Below are 23,147 nucleotides of genomic sequence, written 5' to 3'. Positions count from 1 at the left end.
GGGTAATCTCAGTGAATTTTGAAGTACACACATTCAGCCCATAGCAGCCAACAATGAAATGGCAAAATTTACTTCCTCAGTCGAGGTCCTTCAGGTGAGGGCAGCAGACACGTGTTGAGTGTCTGTGAAGCAGTAGGTTGACCCCTGCACCTGCCTGTGCTCACTTATTCCTTGATAACACTCCGCATGATAGGCTCCCCTCATCATCTTACAGCTGGTGAAACTGAGCTGTAACTGGCTGGTCAATCATTGGTCCCCTGTTTAAAGCCTGGGAGTGCTGGGTGGGGCCTCACCCAGTCCTCAGCCTCAGTGCCCTGCTCTCTGGTTCCAGGATGATGCCTCCTCAGCTCCTCCCATGTGGTACTTGCTGTGTCTTTGTAACCCCTTGTGACTTTTGGAAATCAGAAATTATAAGTTCATTTAGACTCCTAGAAGAAAGCGTAGGATCTCATAAGCATGACTTGAAGCTCATTTTTGTATTGATCCATTCAACAACTACTCATTGAACACCTGCTTCATGTCACCTGTTTTGGTGCTGGAGATATAGCCATGTGCAGGGCTGACCTGGGCCCTCTCCTTGTGGAATTGGATGGATCCTGGGAGGTTATTGCTTTGTAAAAGCGCAATTACCTCTGATTGCCTTAGATTGACTTCCACTGGGCAGTGCCTCTTACGAGTGTAAAGCAGAGATTTGATTTGCATAAGGGTCACTGTACATCTGGCCTGGCCATTTTGGCTCCACTAGCCTGATATTTGGCACATGGGAGAGGGGTGTCAGCCTGCAGCCTGACCTGGCTTGACTGGACCCAAACTCAGGTTGTAGACTGGGAAAGTCAAAGGCTCTCAAACTGACTCTGATGCCACTGTGCCCTGGGAGATAACAAGTTTGGCTTTGTCCAGCCCCAGGAACATGATGTGGTTGGGTGCCATGATGGCAGTGTTGGCCTGGCGGGAATCTGAATCTTCTACAACCACATTACACGTGCAGGGGCCTCTAAATCCTGTAGCAGGTAGAAGTCAAGTATGCCCCAGGGGTTGTGGTTGAAGAAACCAGCTTGCCTGGGCTTGCCAGACCCACAGAACTGGAGGTGAGCATGGGTAGCAGGGGCTGCTGCCCTCTGGGGACAGACTGGAGGAGAGATGCTTTCTCTGTGAGCTCAGCCCAGCCTGAAGTTGACTTCTGGCTTGGGTAGCCAGTCTTCCGTGCCTGGATAGGTCATTCCCCGGAAGCTTCCACATGCTGCTCAGACCCAGGGCTGTGCCTGCAGTTAGAGGCCAGGGAACCAGGCACAGGGAAGGCTGGGTTTGATCTAACCCAGGACGTGAGGGTGCCCAACACCTGGTATCACAGACCCAGGGAAGAACCCTATGGCAGGAGAAACAAGAAGTCACAGGAGAAAAGAAGACAGGAGGAGAATCGGGCTGGGTTCAAGCAGTCTCCCACAACCTGTCCCCTCCTGGTTCCTGTTCCCTGATGACCAGGGCAGGCCAAGCAATTCTTAATAACCAGCTCTCTGGGGCAAAAAGCACTGGATTTGTAGCACTGACTGATTTCTTGCTGCTCCCCTGACATCCCAAGCAGAGTTGGGACGAGGTGTGCTCAGTGGGCCTTGCGGGGTGCAGGGGGCTCTGTTGTGCCTCTGAATCCCAGCAGGCTCTGGAACTTGTGCTGCTTAGACTTAGGTAGAGTCTCACTCCACAAAGGCTAACCTGCGAGCTGTCAGCAGCACCTCTTCGCGAAGTTTCTGACCACTTCTGGAGGTGGAGCATTATGGAGGATCACTCCTTAGAGCTCCTGGTGGCCAGATGGGCTAGACTCAGCCAGACACAGTTGCTGGACAGTCCCTTCCACCAGGAAGGAGCTCAGGCCTGGCACTGCCAGCTGCTCCATGACACTCTCTCATGTGTTCTCTGCAGGCCTCAAGGGGCCCAGCCTCAGCAGCCAGATGCTCCCTGCGCAAAAGACCCTTGGCTTCTCCTGGTGAGCTCAGAGGTGCTTTATAGGAGCAGCCATGCCAGCATCACAGGTAAAAGTAGGAGCAGGAAAGATCTGGAAGGGAGAATGTTTGATCACAAACAACTCTGTTCACCCCGTCTTCCTCTCCCAGGGCTAGGTGAGTGCCAGTCCTGCTCTACTGCTCAGGAGCAGTTGCCTGAGGGGCAGAGATTTTGGGAGAAAGCAGGGTCAGCCTGGCAGCCATGGTTCTGCTGCTCATCCTTCTGACCCTTGCACCTCTTTGTTGTAACCAATCCAAACTGCAGGGCCACCCTGACTGCCAGGCCAGCCAGGGCAGCTGCTGGAGGATGGACACACGGCTCCTTCAGGAGCACAGGGGCCATGCAAATGGTGGGTCCCCCTGGGATCTGGGCACAGGTCCTAGTGCTGCTCTGTGCCCTTTAGCCATGGTTGCTGAGTACAACCATGCTCAAGGGACACGGCATGTGAGAGCCTTTCTCATCTGCAAGTGGACCCCATGCCATGTACCTGGCACAGGGGCTCCCAATAGACTTTCTAAGGCCCCATATCACTGGCGCTGCCTAGGTCTCTGGGCAAAATCACCCCTGGTTGAGAATCGCTGTTAGAGAATCAGGGAGGGAGCACCAGCCCAGCACCAGGCTCTTCCAGCCTTCACTTATTCATGTATTCACTTGCTCTTCCCCTTCACATTTCCTAGGAACATCTTGCCCTGGATTCTGGAAATGGCAGGACCTGACATGAGAGTCATCAAATAGGCAGTACCGGCAGTGGGAAGAGCGGAGATCCAGCTCTAAAGTGCTGTTGTCATGGGTGTCACTTAACTGCTACACCTGGAAAAAAGGGATAATAAAAACCAGCCCAACAGTGCCTGCCCCTGGGACTGACCACTCCCAAGGTTGCTCCCCATGCTGGACACAGGAATTTTCATGAAATCGATCCCTGTGGCAGGTACTGCTTGAGAGTCTCCCCATGTTGGAGTCAGCCAACCCACCAGGTCCTGGGTCCCCACCACAGCAGGGAGGATGCCTGGACTAGAAGGAGGTTCAGAAATCCCTGACCATTGCAGCCCCGCACCTCACCTGCCAGGTCACCGGGGAGCAAGTGAATGGCAGGCACATCCTCCTCTCTGTGTCTCCACAGAGCAGAGGTTTCTCCTCTACATGTAGTAAGAAACATATTTACATCATGGCACAGAACATGCCTGGAGACATATGTATCAAGGAAAACTGGACGAAGCAAAGCTTACCCTTCGTGTATGTACTGCTCCATCCTAATCTAATCTGTTCTATTCTTTCATCAAAAAAACGTCTTCACAACTTAGTAAGTGATTTCAGGACTCATTAATGACTTATGATTTACAGTGATTAAAAAAACTCTCTGAGACCAGAAATTTTAGGCATCCCTAATTAGACCCAACTTATGGGTGCCCTGTTTCTGGTAATGCTAGATTTTCATCTGGTTGGAGAATTGGAGACCTAAGGCCCAAACTCAGTGACTGATCAGATTCACTTGGGTAGAGGAGGATACCCCCACTCCCTGGTGGCAAGTCCATGGGCTGGGCCTTGCCTTTCTGCTCTAGGTTGTGTTTCCAGTCTCCACACAGTGCCTATGCCTAGTATGGGGCCATTTATTTGCTAAACAAGTGAGTGAATGAGTAGATGAGAGAAATTTCTTTTATCCACTGAGTGGGGACTGAGTACCTGGTATAAAGGTACTTTATAACCTAGTATTATTAATTAATATTTATTATTTAATTAGTATTCACAACGGCCTCATTACACAGGAGTTACTCTTGTTCTTTACAGAGGAGAAACGTGTGTAGTGCAGAATTTAATACTGGTGGTGTGGGGCTGGAACCTGGGGCTGCCAGAGAAGTGGTCCCTTTCACCTGTCTTTAGAGAGCCTCCTGTAGCAGCTTCTTGAATGCCAGCTACAGGTTAAGAGTCTCTGGTCAGCACCACACTGTGCCTTTGGGGACCCACCTGCCCCTGGCTACCTTGTAGCCTCCATACTCCTGGTTCTTACCCACAGGTCTCCTTAGAGCTCATCTTGAGACCTGTGACCATAGGATGTCCTTCTATACCCCATCACACCTGGGATTCCATAGCATGGGGTGGAATTATTCCATATGGAAATATTCCATAGCAAAGAACTGGAAACCCTGCCCTGGCCCTTACTTACTGGGGCATACAGCTCTCCCGTTAAAAGCTTCAGAATCAGACAGCTTTTGGACTTGCCACTTAACTTGTGTGAGCCTCAGTCTCGCTTTGGTGACCTTGGGGCAAATGGAAAGGCAGATCCAGCAGCCTGATGCTTGTGGAAACCCATTATGGATCAGGAAGTGGGTGGTGAAGGGACAACTGTAACCTACGACAAGATTCCACCTTGGAGAGCCTTGTCTAGACAGAAGCCCACTTGAGGGCTCCTGGAGGAAGAGGCATTTGTTTTTGTTGGGATTGGGGTATCCCCTCAGGAACCATCCTCTCTCCAGCCCCTGGGAAGGGAGCCAGGCACTATGGGGAAGAGAACCCCCTGAAAGCAGTCCTGGAGAGTGCCAGGCTTGGTAGAGAGATGAGGTTCAGGCAGAACTTCTGAGAACCATGGGAGGGCAGGGTTTCTACAGAGTCCATCGCATCGTCTACAGACCAGGTCCTCCATATGTAAACTGGTGCCATGAGACTGCATGACACAGCCTGAGAAGCAGAGCTGGAAGAGCTGTCACCAAGCGTTAGCACCCTGGCAATCCCAGGCACCCATCCTGTTCATGGAACTCCTGCCACCTGTCCCTCACTCTATCTCCATGGCCTCACTCAATGGGTGCAACAACTGGCAAATTGAGTAGGACTGATGCCAAAGGAATTTTAGGTGGAGAAATTGAAGGTCAGAGAAGTTGAGGAAGGAGCTTAAGGTCACACAGCCAGAGAGCAGCAGAGCCAGGATTCAGGGCCAGGTCTCTGCAGAATGCATCGAGGCAGAGAGTCAAGAGATGAGATGGTCTTCCATCTGCCACAGGTTTGTGCAGGGTGAGGAGTGGGTAGCAACCTCTCTCCTAGCAAATTCTCACCTATCTCTCTCTGAGTCTGGTCCCACCAGGGAGCATTGGCTTTAGTAAAGCTAGAGAAGGCATGTGTAGGACTTGGCTCTCCTGCAGAGGTCATCTTCCCTGCCCTGGAAACCACGAAGCTGTGTGCATCTGGGATAAGGAGAAGGGGGCCTCACACAGAGCACCCCTGGGAATTCCTAAACCTCTCACATAGGTCTGAAGCTGTGCCTGACCTTCTCCTCATGTCTCTGCTGGAGGCTGGGAAGTAGCTGGTAGACGACCACTGTTCTTTCTCCAACCAGCACAGCAGGGTTGAGGCGGCTCGGCCAGGAGAAGGAAAGGGGAGAACAGGCTCCCGCAGTGCAGTGTAAGGAGCTGACCAATACCCAACTGCTTCATGGAATTCCTCACGGCAAGGAAAGCCATTCAGATGTGGCCAGCCTGGTTCTCCTTTTCAAATTTAAAGCTGAAAGATGCTCCTCTAACAATCATGTTTATTTCAACCTATGGCTGTGTTTATGTGAAAAACTTGGCTCCTTGGAGCATCTCCTGTTGTGTCTGAGAACAGTGCCAGCCCCTTGCCCCACTTTCCCTTCTTAAGGAAGCATCCTCACACTTTTCAAAATGCCCTGGGGGCTGGCTTAACAGACAGCTCTTAGTCCTGCTCAGGACTCAGGAGATCTGCTGGTCCTGAGACCACACCTGGAGAAAGCTGATCTGGGTCTTGAGCGATGGGTTTCCCCTGCTTCAGGGAGGTTGTACTAACAAGTCATAGTCTCTTGGGCCACTCGGGTCTGATGCTTGTCAATGGCTGTGGTTTGTGCTGTGTCTGCCCTTGTACTGAGCCTGGCTCAGAGGTGGGAATATTACTGTCCCACTCAGGCTTGATCTTCCACCCACCCCACATGCTGAAGATGCTCAGATCCATGACCTCTTCCGCACAAGAGGGGAGGTGATCACCATGCATGGTCACCGTGGGGCTAGGGTCGGTCCTGGGTGGTGCCAGCTGCTCTCCCACTGAGTTGTGAGCATGAACTAGCTGAACTCTGAGGCATAGGACTTTCTCCTTGGTGACCTCTGGAAAGTATAGGCCCAAGTTAGAGTTTAAGTGGGAGGAAAAAAAATCTCCAAATAGGACAGTGGAGTGAGGAGAGCAGTTCTTGTATTTCTACCACATGCTGAGAACTTTTCATTCATTTGCTCAGTTAATGCTCGCAGGACTGTTTGATGTGGGAGGTGTTATTATTCTTATTTTACACAGGAGAAAGCTGAGGTCTAGGGGCCTTGCTGAGAAGTGTCAGGGCTGACCTGTGAACCCAGATTTGCCTGTCCTGTGGCCCCTTCAGAGCCACAGGCTTCCCAGCACAGTGTGGAATCCCTGCGGCACCCTGGGCAACTTCCTGAAGTCCTGAGGAGCTGGGGTGAAGCCTGTGTGCCTCTCTAGGCATGCTCGACTTTCCTAAGGGAGGTTTTGACTCTTTGGTGATGGGACAGCCCCCTTTCTAGAGAATCTGTTGGGTGGTGATGGGAGCTCTAGGTATCAGGAAGCAATGAGGACAAGACATGGGCATTGCATTCAGATCTCAAGCCCCTCATTCACTGTGCATCCTTAGGCAAGTCACTTAACCTCTCCAAGCCTCGGCGCCTGCCTCCAGGAGGGGGCTCACAAGACCTACTGTGCTGGATGGTTGAGAATGAGACCAGACACTCCAAAGTTGTGCACACAGGAGGTCCACAGCCAATGATTTCCACAGGGGAAATGGTGGGCAAACTGAGGGCAAGAAATGGCTCGCATCTAGTGGGTGCAGCCCAGGGGGCCTGAGCTGTCACCCCTTGACCTCTTCAGTCTTTGGGCTTATCTGCTTCTGAGGGTGGCAGACACGGCCAGGTGAGAGGATGAGCTGGTGGTGCTACTGTGGCCTGGCAGCCCGGGACGGGGCAAGCCGAGGGCAGTTCCAATGTGACCTGGCATGACCTGGCCCTCGCAGGCAGGCTCAGTGCTGCCAGGTCTGGAACCAGCCTTCCAACACAGTGGGGAGTAGGGAGAGAGCCTCAGAAACTGCTTCAGAGGCTTCTCAAGCAAATTGGAGAGGCTCCCCTTCCCCCTGCCCTCCACAAGCTTCAGGTGAAGGCTTTGAGATGGGAGATATCCTAGATTAAATCCTTCCCTCCAGCCAGCCTTGCAGCCGCTCAGCAGCTCAAGCCCACCTGGGAAGGGCGTTTGTAGTGAAAGAAGGGACCAACTGAGGCAAGGGAAGACAGCCCAGAGTGGGGGGGAAGCAAAGGAGCCCCTGGGATTGGTCAAGCAGAGAATGGAGGATGTAAGGAAGCCCTGCCTATCTGCCACGTGTCATGGCCCAGAAGAACGTCCCTTTCCCCTTCATCTAAGACAGGGAGGTGTCTAAGTCTGGGGAGGAAGCTATTCATGGTTGACTGGTTGTTGGGATTTTCTTTCTGTCAGACTCCCTGCAGGCCGTCTGACTTGGGCTTGAAAGGGAATGCACTTTGCACTGAGCTGACTTCAGTCTTTCCCCTGAGAACCCAGGTCTGCTGAGAATCTGCTCTGCCTCCCCTCGACATCAGGAGGCTGTGGATTGATCACACTGTGTTCTTCCCACAGGCAGCCCATTCCAGGTTCCAGAGTGATACCGATGAGTTACACTGAGGGTGACACATTTGAGCATCAGCATGTGCTCTACATGCTCCATGTATAGGTCCTGATAGGCCTCCACTGATCCCTTGTCCTTCCCGCTCTGTCCCATCCGCCAGCTCATGCCATGCAATCCTTGGAAACCAAGTTGAAATGAGGGGGGTGTCAGATTTTTCCAATTAACTAAATGAAGCATATGATTGAGTTAAGGACTATGGACTATGGACTGGCTGGATTTTGTGAAATGACGTTTAAACTTTCAAATGGAAATAAAACCAAAATCCACTCCAGCCTCAGTGGGCCCTGTTGGGGAGCAGCAGCCCTGTGTGCCCCTGTAGCATGGCCTTCTCTCGAAGCCCTTTGCTTCCCTCCAGTAACCCAGGGCATATGGAGTAAAATCCCGAGAGCCAATGAGGAAGTACCGGTGCCACCAGTAGGCTTGGGTTCCTGAGATTTCTGGCAGAGACTGGATGAATAGGGCTATTTCAAGACATGAGGCTTCCCCTCTTCAGTAAGGGTCTCCAGGGCTTCCTTAGGGTCAGGAAAAGACAAAGACACTTACTTCTGCCCTGGCAAAAAGGAATCAAGGTGGGAGGATACAAGGCCATCTTTGGCCTTCCTATCTATTCTCAACAGCTCTCTCTCCCCAGGTTCCAGGAGACCTGAGCCCCTCTGCTCCAGGACACAGCATTCTACCAGCCCCCTTCCTACCCATTGCACACAGCTGTTCCCTTCCCAATGAGCTTCTTCTCCCAAAGAGCAGACAAACTTGTTTCCATCCCAGAGACCCAGGGGCAGATGTGTGTTGGACTTGGGTCACCCGGGGAAGGCTATTTATAAATCACCCCGATAAGCACAATCTGCCCTGCTCAGCCCAGGCCACATGGACACGCTGTGTGTCTGGTGATTCTACTACTAAGCTAACCCTCCCAGCACCAGGACAGCAAACTGGACATTTCCTGTACCAGTCAGGCCTGAAAAGTGGGCCCTGGAAGGTGCAGGAGGCTCAGAAGCCAGCCAGCCACTGGTCCTGAAGGGTCTGGCTTGCAAGCTATTCTAACAGCAAGAACTTTCACTGCTTTTTTTTTTTTGTATTAAATTGACCCATCTCCAGAAGTGTTCTTGTAACACAGTGGTCAGCAAACTTTTTCTGTAAAGGGCCACATTGTAAGCATTTTCAGTTTTGCAGGCCATATGGTCTCTGCTGATATAGTGTAGAAGCAGCCTTAGACAATATGCAAATCAATGAGTGTGGCTGTGTGTCAATAAAACTTTATTTACAAAACCAGGTGCTCAGACCACAGACCAGAGTTACCAGCCACTACTGTAAAGGGAACTCAAATGCTAGAAAATGGGACCTCATTTACTACACACATAGGTTCCTATCTTATTGAGCTACCCAAAAGACCTACACAATGATTCTTCTTAAGGCTATCTAGCTTTCCACACACACTGACCACTGCCGTTCTCAATGATCAATTCTTCTCCACCAGAAAAAAAAAAAGAGGTAATTTTAGACTCAGTCAAGCCTACCCTGTGGGAGTCTGGTGGGGGCCCTCCCAGGGTGTGTAAGAACTGGCAGCCTGTGGCATGCTTTGTTTTGGGGACACACATGCTCACAGAGCCCACAGGCCAGAACGTCTCAGTCACCAGTTTTCCTCTTTGTTACAGCTGGTGTGTCCCTGCCTGGCCCAGCGCTGGGGGAGCCAAGACAGCCAGCCTCCCTCAGCCCTGACTGCCGAAAACCTGGGACCATGGGGAGCCCCCCATTTGACAACGCAGTGGCCTGGGCACATCTGTGCTCTCACTCAGCCATGTGGGAGCAGAGATCCCTGACAGATGACACCTAAGGACAAAGTCACGCATGTACACGGTTCCCTGTACGTGGTCCCCAAGGCCCATCCAGCACACCAAGAACCTCAGCCCCAACACCAATGGGCTCTCGGCACACACATACCACCCTGCACAGCACCGTGCCACCAAACTACTTCCCCAGCACAGCACCCTGGCACCAAACTACTTCCCCAGCACAGCACTTTGGCACCAAACTACTTCCCCAGCACAGCATCGGCTCAGCGGGAACGTCCCTTCCGCCATGAGCTTGAGCCTCCCTGCCCACGCTAAGGAGCCAGACAAGTGTCTGGGCTGTACCTTCCGCTCTCTGCGTGTTCAGCTGCTCAGGCCTCCTCGGGAATGGGAGAGAACCCCGGCTCTGCCCAGCAGCCAAGACTTCTTTCCTCTTTAGCCAGGCTGCCCAAAGGTGATAGGAGAGTAGACTCAGGACCCAAGCCTCCTCTAGCTCACAAACCTACCCACCTGAGGAAGATCAGTGACCAGAAGCTGGCCAGACACGGGAAGTCCCCGAAGCTTACCTAAATAGAGACCCAGCCGGGGGAAACCAAATGGTGTTCTTGGTGGGGAAGAAGCAAACAGTCCGCACTGCAACACCCGCGTGGTGTCAAGTAACAGTCAGATTAAACAAACAGCCTCAGCTGCTATTTTTACATCCAGATCAGCCACGAGTAACAGATCACTTGGGGAGTGAGAAACTGCTTGCCGCTTAGCCGGACCCTAACCACGATTCCAACTTCAACCCAGAACGATTGCTAAAGCTATTCCAGCACCTAGAGTCAAATAAAAATATCCCAAGGTTGGAAGGAAAACATTTGTTTAGGGAAACATTAAAAACAGGAGAGTGTGTGCCTTGGAGCCAGCACCCGGAGCCCTGCTGATGTCCCGGGGCAGAAATAGCCCGTTTCATCATCGGCTCTGGACGACCGCCGCCCGCATTCCTCGAGTAAGGAGCCGTCCTCTGCTGTGCTTTTGGAGCAGAATAATATGCAGCTGGGGGAAGGCCAGGCTGGGTCTCAGGGTGAGAGTTACAGAAGGATATGAAATAATCGGGGAAGAGGCAAGGTAAGTGTCTACTTGGTGAGCTTGGCTACAGCAAGCCCAGTTGTTTGCAAAGTCCAAGCACCAGTGGACAAGTCCCGTTCTGCCAGGCAAGGGATCCCCTCTCCATCTCTGGGAAGGGCTGGCCTCCCCGCAACCTTGAGGTGGGCTCATGCCTGCCTTCCCGATGGCTGCTTTCTGTCTCGGCCTGGGGTCACCTGCTCCCCAAACTTCCCGCAGACTCCCCAACTTTTTCCACTGACTTTTCTTTGGCTTGTGCCATGCCAGCTCCCAGAGTGCCTTTCTTACTCTCCCAAGCTGGCTCCAGGATAGTCTGTTTGCTACTAGGATTTAATGCAAGAGTGTTTTTTTTTCCCCCGTTTCTTTCCAAGATTCTTTTTTATGCTTCCCTGCCTGTGGCCTGAGAAAGCGGAGATGACTGGCGCCCGCTGGGTGTCCAGCTCTGTGTAGCACTCAAAGCCTCTGCAAGTCTGCAGTGCCCTGTGTCTTTGGGTCTATTTGCAGACTGTCCCTTCTGCCCCTGTGGGCTCTTCAAGGGCGGCAACCTGTGTCCCAGCCCCAAGTTGGGGCCTGGCACCACCTCCAGCCTTGAACCGGCTGACAGCCAGGGTCATGGGGACCCAGGTTATGTACTTTTGTCTAAACCAAGTCAGAAAGAACAGCTCCTCCTTGCCCTGCAGACTAAGTTGTGAGATCCCAACCAGCAGGAGCATTCAGACCCGCCTCCTCCTGGGAGCCTCAGGACTTGCCTTTTGCCATGAGCACTTCAGAACCTCGCTGTGGGGATGACTGCTCGCTGCTCCGCACTCAGAGATGCTTTGAGGGAGGCCCAAAGTGAACCCCTCAATTTTACCCACTTACCTCCCTACCTCCCCTGTTTGCCAAAACAAACACATGCCAACAGGGCAGATAAAAACCATCAACTTGAGATGGGAGCCAACATTTAAAAAGTACACAGGATTTTGAGTGCTGGCTCCATTATTTCCTAGCCAGTTGACATGTCACATACTTACCCTTCCTGAAGCTCAGTTTCCCCATCTCTAAAGTGGAGAGAATGCCTGTGCTCTGTGGGCTTCAGGGTCAGAGGAGTTCCTGTACATGAATATGCTCGTCTATTGCAAAGCTTCCCAAAATGTTAGTCATTTATTTGTTATTTTTTCCCATGATTTTTGCTACACCTCAACCATCTGTATCAACATTTACTTACTATTTTCCTTTAAAGAAAATTTAAATTGACTTGCTTTTTGTCTTTAACAGAAGAAGTTTATGGAAAATGACAATACTTAATAGATCATGGATCTGATATATTTGTTAATTTCCCTTCCCCCATTACACATTGAAACAAATTTACAGTCAGTTCATATGTCATCTGATGTTAGAAAATGTTGCATTACTAAATCTCATTTTATGGAGGAGTTCGCTTCGGGGTGTGAGTAACATGAGCTGAAAGCTTCGGCAGGGCCCCTGGTCTTCCTAATTTGCTTTCCTCCCCTCCTCAGCACCTTCCTTCCCCAGCTTACGTTTCATTCTTCACAGGTGGAGAGCATGACCTCATGTCTTGTTTAGGATCCTAGGAACGGCAAGCTTTGCTCTGCAGCAGGAGCGAATGGTGTTTGCTTGAAGTGGCTGATTGAGGAAAGAGCACCGTGGGATGGCTGGGGAATGTTCCAGGGGCTGGGCAGTGGCGGGTAGCTTTGTTAATGACGTCAGCAGGAGGGGTCGGGAGAGAATAATAAAACACAGTTGACCCAGCAAGAGCCTGTCCTGGGAGCAGGCAGCCCTCAGAGCTTGGCTGGAGGCTCCATCCAGCAAGCCTGAGCATAGCTGACACCTGCAGAATCTGATTTCTCCTGGAAGTGCCCCCATCTGCCCCATGTAGTAGACCCCCATGTCTGTGTCGGTTACAGTGGTCATCCTGATGCAGACCATCCCCAGCTGGAAACACAGCTGCAGAACTGAGCCCAAGCTCCAGACCAAGAACGCTCAGGGTCTGCATGGCCGAGAGCTGGCATCTGTCCAGGGGACTGGCCCAGGCAAAGTGACCACTCTTGTCCAGTCCAGGAGCTGTGAGCTGCATGGAAAGAATGTGAATGAAGACACAACTCTAAATGTGGAACCATGGATGCTATGTGAGCCAGTGTGCTCCCTAGCCATCCAGAAAAACAAGGCCACTTGTACATTCTGCAAGAGCATAAATAAAGCTGTCCTCAGGTGGTGTGCTCTGGTGGCCCATCCTTGCAGTGGTGGCCCATCCTTGCAGTGGCTTCACTGGCTGCACCCCTCAGCAAGGCCTCTGGAACACTGTGAGGGCAGCACACCCACCCAACAGAGTGGGTAAAAAACGATCTAGCTATGGCCTTGCCACACGTGGTGATCGCTAACTTAATTTTGCAGCAAATTTAATCTGCTCTGTATTGGTATTAATTAGAAATGTTCAAAAGCTGGTAATAAGGGCAGTGCCGAATGGGTCCTTCAGGCCAATTTCTGGTTCTGGATATTTGAAACTCATATCCCTGCAAATGATAGGAAGCCACTCAACTGATTCTTTTAACTTTGCATCCTGGTTATATGTGACTTCCTGTCGGGGAACGTTTCTTTGTTATCACCCAGCTTTCCTTAGTAGTCATTTCTGTAAAGTTCTTCAGGAAGGTGGTGCATTTCCATGGCTTAATAATAATAATAGCAAAATGAAAATGCTAGCCAGCACATGTAGAATGCTTACTTTGTGCACCACGTGGTTCTAAGTCCTCACATCAATTAACCCACACCGTATACACTCCTGATCACAGGTCCCTGCATGATTTTGTCCCATCCCTATGAATTGCCATCCATCAGGGAGCTAGGGAAGGATGAGATATGGAGAACTGATATTTCCTGAGCACTCATTATGTGCCAGGAAAACACTTTCTGCGCTTTGTTCCACAAAATCCTCAGTCTCCCTGTACGATGGCAGTTAATGTTTCCTTTTTAAGGATGATGAAACTGAGGCTTGCAGAGGTCCCAGGATGCCATAGCTAATAGCAGCACAGAGGATGCAGATGAGGGCTCACCTGCCCACCTATCCAGTTAGTACTCTCCCAGCCCAAGTGCAGGACACAGCCTTCTCTGACCCACCTGTTCTCCTTGCCTCTCCCTGCAGAGAGGGCAATGCCTGCAAGGCACCTCCTTAGCTACTGATTTGTTATGGGGATTCTGTGCCCACTGTGAGCACAGCACGAGTGTGTTTCCAAGGCTGACAGCAAGACGGTGCCTCACTGGAGGAGCCCTCGCTTCGGGGGCTCAGGCCCAGCTGCGCTGGCTGCCTGCCGAGGGACCTGAGCAGGAGGACCTCTCTTGCAGGAGTGCTGGGTTGGTGGGGTGTTGCCTGCTAATGTGTAGCTCAGAGGGGCTAGAATTATGGGGGCAGGGCCCTGTTTGTAGCTCACAGCCTGAAAGAGCCCAGGTTGCTGAGGCCCCTTCTACAGGGCTGCCCTTCTCCCCATCTGACCAGCCTGGTGCTGGGATGGCGACTGTCACAGTCAACTGAAGGTCACCCTGGCTGAGGCCTCTCCTCAAGGCTGTTCCTTTAGGATTCTTTGCTTAGGACTTTACAGTGGAAGGCTTGGACATAAGAAACAGAATCTGAAGGAAATCCAGTTTATTAAAGTGCTACCAAGTCTCACAACAAAGCTGGGAGGTCGGCTTCCTGGTGGATCTGGGTGCAGTTGCTCATTTCTACACACTCAGAGAGATCTGGAAGCCCAGTGTTAAGAGGAGCTACTCCCTAGAGCATGAGTTGACAAACTTTTTCTGCAAAAGGCCAGATGGTAAATATTTTCAGCTTTGCAGGCCATCGGGTCTTTGTCAAAAGAGCTCAGTTAGGCCATGGTAGCATGAAATCAATTAGAGACACTCTAAACAAATAGGAATGACTAACACAGTAAATAAAACTCAGTTTCAGGGTTTAAAAGAAGAAAGTTGATTTTCATATAATTCCATGTATTACAAATATTCTTATTTTGACATTTTCCCTCCAATTATTGAAGTGTGTACAACCATTCTTAGCTCACAGGGCTGTTCGGAACAGACAGCACAGGGATTTGGCTCATGGGCAATTTGCCAACCTCTGCCCTAGAGCCACTTTGTCCACTTGAGTGGCCACCAACCCTATGTGGCTAATGAGCACTTGAAACATGGCTGGTCTGAATCCAGATGTTCTGTGAATGTAAAACGCACACTTAGTGCAAAGTGTGCGTTTTCCTTAGTGCAAAGAAAACCTTGTAAAATATCTCAACAATATTCTGTATTGATTACATGTTGACATGACAATACCTTGGCAATTCTGGATTTAATAAAATATATTGTTAAAATTTACTTTCACACATTTCTACTTTTGGAATGTGGCTCTAGAAGATTTGAAATGACATATGTGGTGTGGGCTATATTTCTACTGGACAGTGCTGGGCTTTGCTCCTGGTCAAGGACCCTCACCCTCATTGCCTGGTATGTCCATTAGGCCAGACTCGACTTGGGATCAGGGCTGAGCTGCTCATGGTGAAAGAGTTTCAATTTCTCCATTGCGATTGCTCTGAGTTCAGTTGTTAAGCAGAAACTTTTGCAAATGTATTCCTGGATCTCAGGTATTGTTGTTCCTATTTGCTTCCACCATTGTCTCTAAAATATTGGGCCTTAAAATGAGACTTTATGCACATGAAGAAAAATATGGTGAGCATTGCCATTTTCCAAGCACCTCCAGAAGCTGCATGCTGGGTTAGCGGTCTCATACACAGTGCGGATTGGATCTTCACAACCATTCTGGGAGGGAGGCATTCTTACCTCCATTTCCAGATGCAGAATGAGGTCAAAGAGGTGAAGTCCCTCACCCCAAATTATGTACTTGGCAGCAGAGCTGGTGTCAAAGTCAGGGTTCCCTTTCTCCTTAGACCATCTTTTCCTTGGTGCCATGTCACTAACATGCTGGTGGAAGCAGGGCCTTCCTGAAAGAGGTGCTTCCCCCTCCAGTGCAGAGGCAGAGGAGGGATTCCCTAGATCAGCCTGGCTGAGGGGAAATAGACTCTCAAGGCAGGGCTGGAATGCAAAGCCCAAGCATGCTGTTGCTACTCTGCACCCCAGGTGCCACCTGTTCTCTTTCCTGTAAAGAGAATAGGGAGCAGGGAGAGGCAGACCACTGTCTACCTGTCCCACACCCACTGTGGCTGCAGGATTTGGTGCAGGATTGTTTTAGTCTCAGAGGTGGACCAAGGTAAGAGTCACCAGCTCCAGCCTCACGGGCTCCTTGCCCCTCTCTGCATGCAGCTCCACCCTGCCCCAGGGCCTTTGCACCTGCCTATCGGATCCTCTGCTTCGAGCGCTCTGCCTCGACCCTGACATGGCTGTTTGCTTCTCACCGTTCAAGCCTCAGCTCAAGTGTCACCTCCTCAGAGAGACTTTTCCTGGCTATCCCATCTAGAGACCCTCACCCCTACCCCAGCTGACCTCTGTCACACTCCTCACTCTATTCTTCATGGTCATGATCACTAACAGAAACCATCCCACTTCTTTGTTCCTGGGCTGTGCTCTGTCTATGCACTCCCTTCTTCCAGAAAGCAATTCCAAGACAACATCTACTTTGCCTGCCTCATGTTCTTCTGTGCACCTCATGTGCAATAAATGAGTGTGAGCATTGGTTCTCAAGTCCCCCAAAGGAGGAAGCACCGATTGCTGGGGCCCTCCCTCAGAGTTCCTGCTTCAGTGGGTCCTCTGTGGGGCCTGGGCGTGTGCATTTCTAATAAGTCCTCAGGTGATGCTGATGCTGCTGGTCCAGGGGCCACCCTTGGAGAAGAAAATGCATCTGTTCCTGGACAGGCTGCACCGACTCTTCCACACTTGCTGTGGATGATTTCCTGGGAGCTGCTGTTTAAGAGTGGCTTTCTACTTAACTTGACTCAACAAATATTTACTGAGCACTTTCTGTGGATCAGGCGTTTCTGGTTGCTTTCTCATTTGTAACCTCCTTTTCTCCTCACTACATCTCTGAAGTGGTTTACAGGCAAGAGAGCTGAGGCTTAAGCGGTTGAATAAATGGTTCAAGGTCAGAGAACTAGTCATAAATGGGGTTTGGGCTGGGTGCAGGGGGTTCTGGCACCCAGCTCAGGTGGGTTCCCATCCTGCCCTGTTGCTCTCTGAGGTCTGGCCTCCCAGGAGCCTTTGGGTATGGCTCACAGGTGCCAGGTATGTCCAGCCATCTATTTTCACTTCTCTGTGTGCTGCTGGGCAGAGCCACACAGAACTCCAGGTGGTACGGCCAGGAGAGTCTGTAGCTGGGCTGCTAAGTTTGTGAATTTTGGCGGCAGGGTCTTAAGCATTGCACTCTCAGATCTACCTCACACCAGCTGTGTGACCTTGGACATATGACTTGATTTCTCTAAACCTGCATTTGGTACCTACGTCATATGACTGTTGCAAATATTAAATGGGATGATGCAAGTGCTTAGTATGGGTAGGTACAATAAGCTAATGAAGTCATTTTGTCATAATTGTGATTGCCTTGGCTCTCTCGTGGTTGGGTTGGAGAGCAATAGCAGGTCTGAAATGATTGAGAACTTGGGAGCTTGGGACTAAGGAGGTGGTGAGTGGAGGACCAAGAAGCTGGATACCTCCCTGTCATGCAGCACTACGCAGCTGTAGAAAGGAATGAAGACCATCTCTCCATCCTTGCAGGAAGTAATTCCCAGGACAAGGGGGAGAAACATGGGTACATTGTGTTTACCATTCACTGAAGGAGAGATTATATATGTATGCCTATTTATATGGATTTTCTGATATTAAAAGAAAACCATAGAATAATTAAAAAATGATTATGGGGAAGAAAGAAAACAGGCTGGTGGGATGTAGAAAAGGAGCTAGGTCTCCCTGAATCTACCATTTTTTTGGGTAGATTTGACTTGGACCCATGACATACCTTCCAGAATTTTAAAACTAAATTAAATAAACAATTTTAGAAAAGAAGCACCTAAAAACTGAGAGTAAAATGAAACAAATGAACTTAATACATAGGTGGCATGATTTCACAAAAGGAAATTATATCAAATGCTTTTCAAATAAGTAATTTGATTTAACCCATAATGGGAATATACCCGAACATAAAATTATTAACTTTTAAATAAAATCTTAAACTGTTCTTAGAAATATTGATAGATAACAGATAGAGCAAATAGGTAAGTATGGTTTTTTTTTTTTCTTAGAAATATTTAATATGGACTTACAAACAGAAGGCATGTCTGTGTCTTGGGTGGTGACAAGACAAGATGATGGATTCCTGTGCCACTACCCCCAGACTCAGGGCTCATATACCACAGGGGAGGGTTGGCTCAGGAGGGATGTGTAAGACAACTGAAGTGTGATAACAACAACGTTATTTGACCTAAGGGCAGGATTTACAGTCAACTCAAGGAATAACAGTTAAATGGGAAATCTTAGAGAACTTCCTGTAACAGGGGTTTGTCAGAAGTCATTGTGGTGGATTAGCTTAAATTGGTAAGTATGTTCATGTCATTCAAAGCAAGATTTTTTAGTGTTAGAGAAAGAAGATGCAAATATAAAACCAAAATATTAAGTAAAACTCTATGCATATATTTGAGTATCAATATGAAGTCTTGATTACTTTCTCTTAAAAAAATATTTCTTAACTGATAAGATCTGGAAGCCATAACCAATACAACAGCAGTGAACATCGTTTATACCTAGATTTTTGTCTCTAAATACCATTTCTCATTAAAAAGAACAGAAAATGTGTAAGAAGAGTCTGGAACTTTGGCCTCCCCAGAAAGGCAAGCAGGCTGTGAAAATCTCCTGGGATCATGTGATGAGAGCCAAAGAGCTGACTTTGGGAGGCTCCCACTAGGAAAGACGATGGAACACTGTGTACAGCACTAGGGATGAAAACCGGAATGAATAGAAAACACATTCAATGTGTTCAACCCATGAGTTTATAACACTACTAAGAAAAATAACAGCTCAGACAGCATTCCATGGTCCCTTAGCAAGACTCAGGGAGCAGCTTCATTCTCCTGAGAAGTGGGCCAGGGTTGGGAACTTAGTCTGACTGCTGTATTAACTGTATCAAACAGTCCAACCCCCCAAGTGATGGATGAACGAGGGTTTCTCTAATAAGTAAAGATAAAGATGGAAGGCAAACTAGAATATTATAATTTTTCAAGTCTCTAATGAAATCACAGTTTAATACAATAATTGCTACTGGGTTACCTATGAAAAAACACAGGAAGTGTTCTTGCCAAAACACCAAGTCTCAATCAGAACAAGCCTCTAAACCTTGATTTAACTCCCAGATGACAGGAAGAACAGGAACAGAGGAAACAGATAAATGACACCATAAGGGAGTAATTGGCAGGATCCAGGAAAATTGGAAAAATCTGTGGAAAATTCTGCAGGACAAGAGCCAATTTGCATAACAAACACGTTGAATATAAGGCAGGTGAGATCTATTGATTAAAAGACGCTAGAGACACATTGACCCCATGCCATATATAGACCCTCTCTGCGTCCTGATTCCAGCAAAAATTTATAAGACAACCAGGGATATGTGAAGGCTGCCTAGGTATTTGATTATATTAAGGAATTGCTGCTAATTGTTTAGAAGTGATAGTAGCATTATGTTGATAAAAGAGGCTTTACTGTACAGAGAGACCTACACTAATACTTATGAATGAAAGTCAACACCTGGGACTTCTTCAAAGTAATGCAGTGTACGGAGAAGTGGTTTGAAGTATAGTTGAAGCAATATTTTTGAAATTGGGCATTTGTAGTACTATCCTCTTTACTTTTGTGTACATTTAAAATGCTCCATAATTTAAAAAATGGAAAATTCCCTGGGGCAGCGAGGACAGAGAGGGTCAGAAGGAGCTGACAAGGAGGCAGGAGCTCCCGGGAAGGAGAGAGATGCAGCCAGGGAATCAGAGAATGTGGGTGGGGCCCTGCGGAAGCCAGGGTGAGATCTGAGACTGTCCCTCAGGCCACATGGCAGAGGAGGTGGCCTGTCCCGCAGACTCCAGTCTGTCTGGTCACCTCACTTAGGGTTATTTGATATAAAGTGGCTTCAGGGAGGCCAACAGCCCTACAAACATTGGCAAGTACACAAAACATCAGAAAAAATTAAACATTCAACTTTAGAGATTGGTTGCCTGGGGCTGACCTTATAAATTAAAAACTTGAGGAGCAAGTATTTATGGTAGATTGTTAAGTAACCAAGTAAAAAATGGAGGTCAAATATTAATGTAAAAACATGGGTATTCATGCAAAAATGTATTTATGCATTAAGATAGTCTCAAATACTGTATCACCAGGCATTAGAGAAAAAAATGCCTAAAACAACAAATAGTGAAGAAAAATATGTGTATGTGTTGATTTCTCCTTTAAAAAAACAATGCATTTTTCATTGAGGTGACTTGCAGCAGAGTGAACACCTGGTCTTTGGACGAAGGACACTTTCCATTTCCCCATCCCATAAGGGTCCCTAGGTTTTTCCTGCTGGACCCACGTGAAGGTGAATGGCTAATTTCACCTGTGATGTTAATGCCCCTAGAATGGATGTATGGGATGGTGGGCATAAAAATACCCCAGTGCAGGTGGAGTTTCTCTAGAAAGCCCAGAGCTATCTACTTTCTCCCAAGGGCTGGTCACTGGACTTTCCCCAGGGGCCAGTGCTGTGGCCTGGTGACCTGTGTCTGGGGCAGGGAGCTGCTTCTTGGAACCTTGCAGATCCCAAGTTTCCTTTATGGCACTGTCTTTGCTTCAAAGGGTCACCTCGGCCCCAGCAGGGAGGCAGAGGTGCTTGTGTCCACAGATGGGCTGCCCAGCTCCTGCACCTTCCACTTTGTCAGAGCTGAGGGGCTTCCTGCTGGGGAAAGGAATATGGCAACACCCCTGCCCTCACACACTAGAGGAGGTTCCTTTGCATTCTTCAGGCCAGTTTTTAGAGTAGGAAACAGATATTCACATAAGGATGGGCCTTGCATGCTGTGCAAGGTCAGGGCAGAGCCAGACTCTGCCCCCTCTGATGAACAGGTTTGCATGCTACAGTCTCCTCCCTGGGGTCGCTGTCTGACATTCAGGTCTCAACTCCTCCAGACTTGCTCTGTTTCTTGAAGCTTCGAGAGGCTTCCATGTAAGTTTCTGGACATTCACTGGTCGTTGTTCCTCGGTGTGGTGCTGTCGGTTTTGCAGAGGGCTTCCTGTCACTGTCTCTCTTGCACTGGTTCTTGGCACAGCCCCAGCAGCCTCATCACCCTCCACTTTCCAGCCTTGGGAGCACAGGCTTGGAGACTTATTGGGAGTCACATGGTGAGTCCAGTGAATAGCAGCTGGTGCCAGAGCCCAGAGCTGGGCACCCAGCCCCTTGGCCAGGGGCTTTTCCCACCGGTTCCCACTCCTGGCCTTCATGGAGGGCCCTGCACGTGCCTTTCTTGCACACCCCTGGTTCTGAGCTCCAGACATGCCTAGTATAGCCCCGGGCCAGAGGAGGCCCAAAATGCCACAGGTGTGTTTTGTCCTAAAATAATTTGGATTGATAAACGGCATTTAAAAATCAAGAGATTTTTGTGTTGATTGCTTCATTTCTGGCTCATTTTAATGGGAGATCAGGTACCACAGGGTGGCATTCTCATATAGGGGTAGGGGCTGAGCTGAGCAGGGCTGTCCTTCAGACAGGGCCTGTGCCTTCCTGCTAACCACCTGCTACCTTCACTCATTTACAGAACCTGCCAGGCCAGAAGACTTCTGCATTTGCGGCTCTATTCTTGGGCTTCTGCTGTGTTGGAGACAATCGCTGGATCACAACAAAGCTAACCTGTCTCCCGGTCTCATCTCGAGCCAACTGCAGTGCCAGATGCCCTGACACTTAGTCCTGTCGTCTTCTCGATGCTGCCTGTGGCTGTCCCCGAACACGGGGAGCACTGGATGCCACATCGACTTTAATTAAGTTCCACGAGGACATAGAACAGGAAACCAGTAACTCTTCTGCTCCCATTAATACTACATAAGGCTTATCTTCAGAAACGTTTACCTGCTGTGAGCAGATATGTCTTCATGAAATATGAAATCCACCCAAATTTATTAAGACTGCCTGTGTAGTAGGTAGTGGGAACTCAAACTGAGCAGCCCTCCGTTAGGGTCTCATTATTATTATGGCATTATTTATTTATATCCTACACTAAGACAGACATGATGTAATCCAGTAATTAAGATTGTTATGATTGAATATTTATTAAGCACCTACAATAAGCCAGCCACTGATTCACATAAAATGAGTCTTTACCCTCAAGAGCTCTCATCTTGCTGCCAAGGGGAGCTCAGCGCCTCGTGGAGAGGACTGAGGGGAAATTTAATGGATTTGTCTTCCCCAAGCAAGCCTGAGAAATGAAGCTGATCAGAAATTGGTCTGAGTTTAGTCTCGCTGTTCAATTTGAATGAAATGAAAACGATCTATCGCTGGCTTAGGAGAGGACTGGGTGTGCGGAGGGGCTGTCCCCAAAGTGCCCCAGCCAAAGATGGAGGCCTCCAAGACACAGGTGGGTGGCAACTGGGTGAAGGTCTGAGCTTTAAATTTATCCTCAGGCTAAGATTGGGCTGCTCTTTTGTACTTCTTATAAACTTAGCCATGTTCTGACATGTTGCGAGCTAACACTTGCTGGGATCATACTGTGTGCCAGGGGCTAGGGCTACAGAGGAGAGCCAGGCACAGCCCAGAGCCTCCTGAAACCAGGTCCCCACAGGACGCTCTGCAGCCTCCTTTCTCCCTCTGCAGGCCTCCGGTGCCCCCACAGCCTGTGGCGGCTTCCTTGGCCTCTCCTCTTTCTGGTCTTTCTCTCTATTTTCTTGCTTCTTCCTCTGCACTGGGCCACTTCTCCTAAAAGGGACCTGTCGGCTACAACCTGCACCCTGCTCCCTCTGTCTTTCCTTGACCCGGCGACACTTTTTTTTTTAACTCTACACTAGAGTGAAGAATAAACAAATGAATGAAGCATGAAGGAGTCAATGAATAGGCACAATCATAAATGTGTACCCAGCATTGATACATGAACTTCTGTGACCAACGTTCTTTGCTCACAATTGTTCCCTAGATTATTTCTGTGTTTGGGAAGAGAGTGGAATGTCCCCTAGGTTCTTGGGTGCCTTTGGAAGGAGATGTTTTGAAAACTGACACAGACATGCCATGCTTCCCTTAGCACCAGCCCTGACTCAAACATTTGGTTCAGATAAAATCTACATTTTTTTTTTAGAGACAGTATCTCACTCTGTTGCTCAGGCCAGAGTGCACTAGCATGATCATAGCTCACTGCAGCCTCAAATGCCTGGACTCAGGGGATCCTCCCATGTCAGCCTCCTGGATAGCTAGGATTCCAGGTGCACATCATTTATTGGTGCACCTGTATCATTAAATGCCTGGCTCATTTATTTTTATTTTTTTTATTTTTTGTAGAGGGAGGGTCTCACTTTGTTGCCCAGGAGGGGCTCAAACTGCTGGCATCAAGCGATCCTCTCGCTTGGACCTCCCTAAATGTTGGAAT

At 49.1% G+C, this 23,147-nt stretch overlaps 1 protein-coding gene and 1 long non-coding RNA gene across 9 annotated transcripts in view; one reads left to right on the top strand and one right to left on the bottom strand.

Annotated features, from left to right (window-relative positions):
- Window positions 1-12,227, bottom strand: part of C9H10orf71 (chromosome 9 C10orf71 homolog) — a 29,943-nt gene extending 17,716 nt beyond the window's left edge. For 2 of the 5 annotated variants that reach the window (XM_045399882.3, XM_065520721.2), the window contains exon 1: window positions 9,823-10,107. The gene's annotated coding sequence lies outside the window, so the exon portion shown is untranslated. Of the gene's footprint in view, window positions 1-9,822; window positions 10,108-12,104 lie in introns of those variants that run through there. The other 3 variants (XM_005565147.5, XM_015456021.4, XM_005565146.5) reach the window with 3 other exon arrangements.
- LOC141407603 (uncharacterized) lies at window positions 10,199-22,592 on the top strand. Of its 4 annotated transcripts, none has more exons than XR_012417250.1 (2): window positions 10,199-10,468; window positions 21,336-22,592. It is a non-coding gene; the product is annotated as an uncharacterized lncRNA (long non-coding RNA). The 4 variants fall into 4 exon arrangements; XR_012417248.1 differs by having other exon boundaries at window positions 10,199-10,587; XR_012417251.1 differs by lacking the exon at window positions 21,336-22,592 and adding an exon at window positions 12,121-14,935.
- The last annotated feature ends 555 nt before the right edge of the window (window positions 22,593-23,147 follow it).

This window comes from Macaca fascicularis, chromosome 9 (genome assembly GCF_037993035.2).
Source record: "Macaca fascicularis isolate 582-1 chromosome 9, T2T-MFA8v1.1".
NCBI classification, from domain to species: Eukaryota; Metazoa; Chordata; class Mammalia; order Primates; family Cercopithecidae; genus Macaca; species Macaca fascicularis.
The sequence above is the reverse complement of the archived record's forward strand: the minus strand, read 5'-3'. Positions and strand labels throughout refer to the sequence as shown.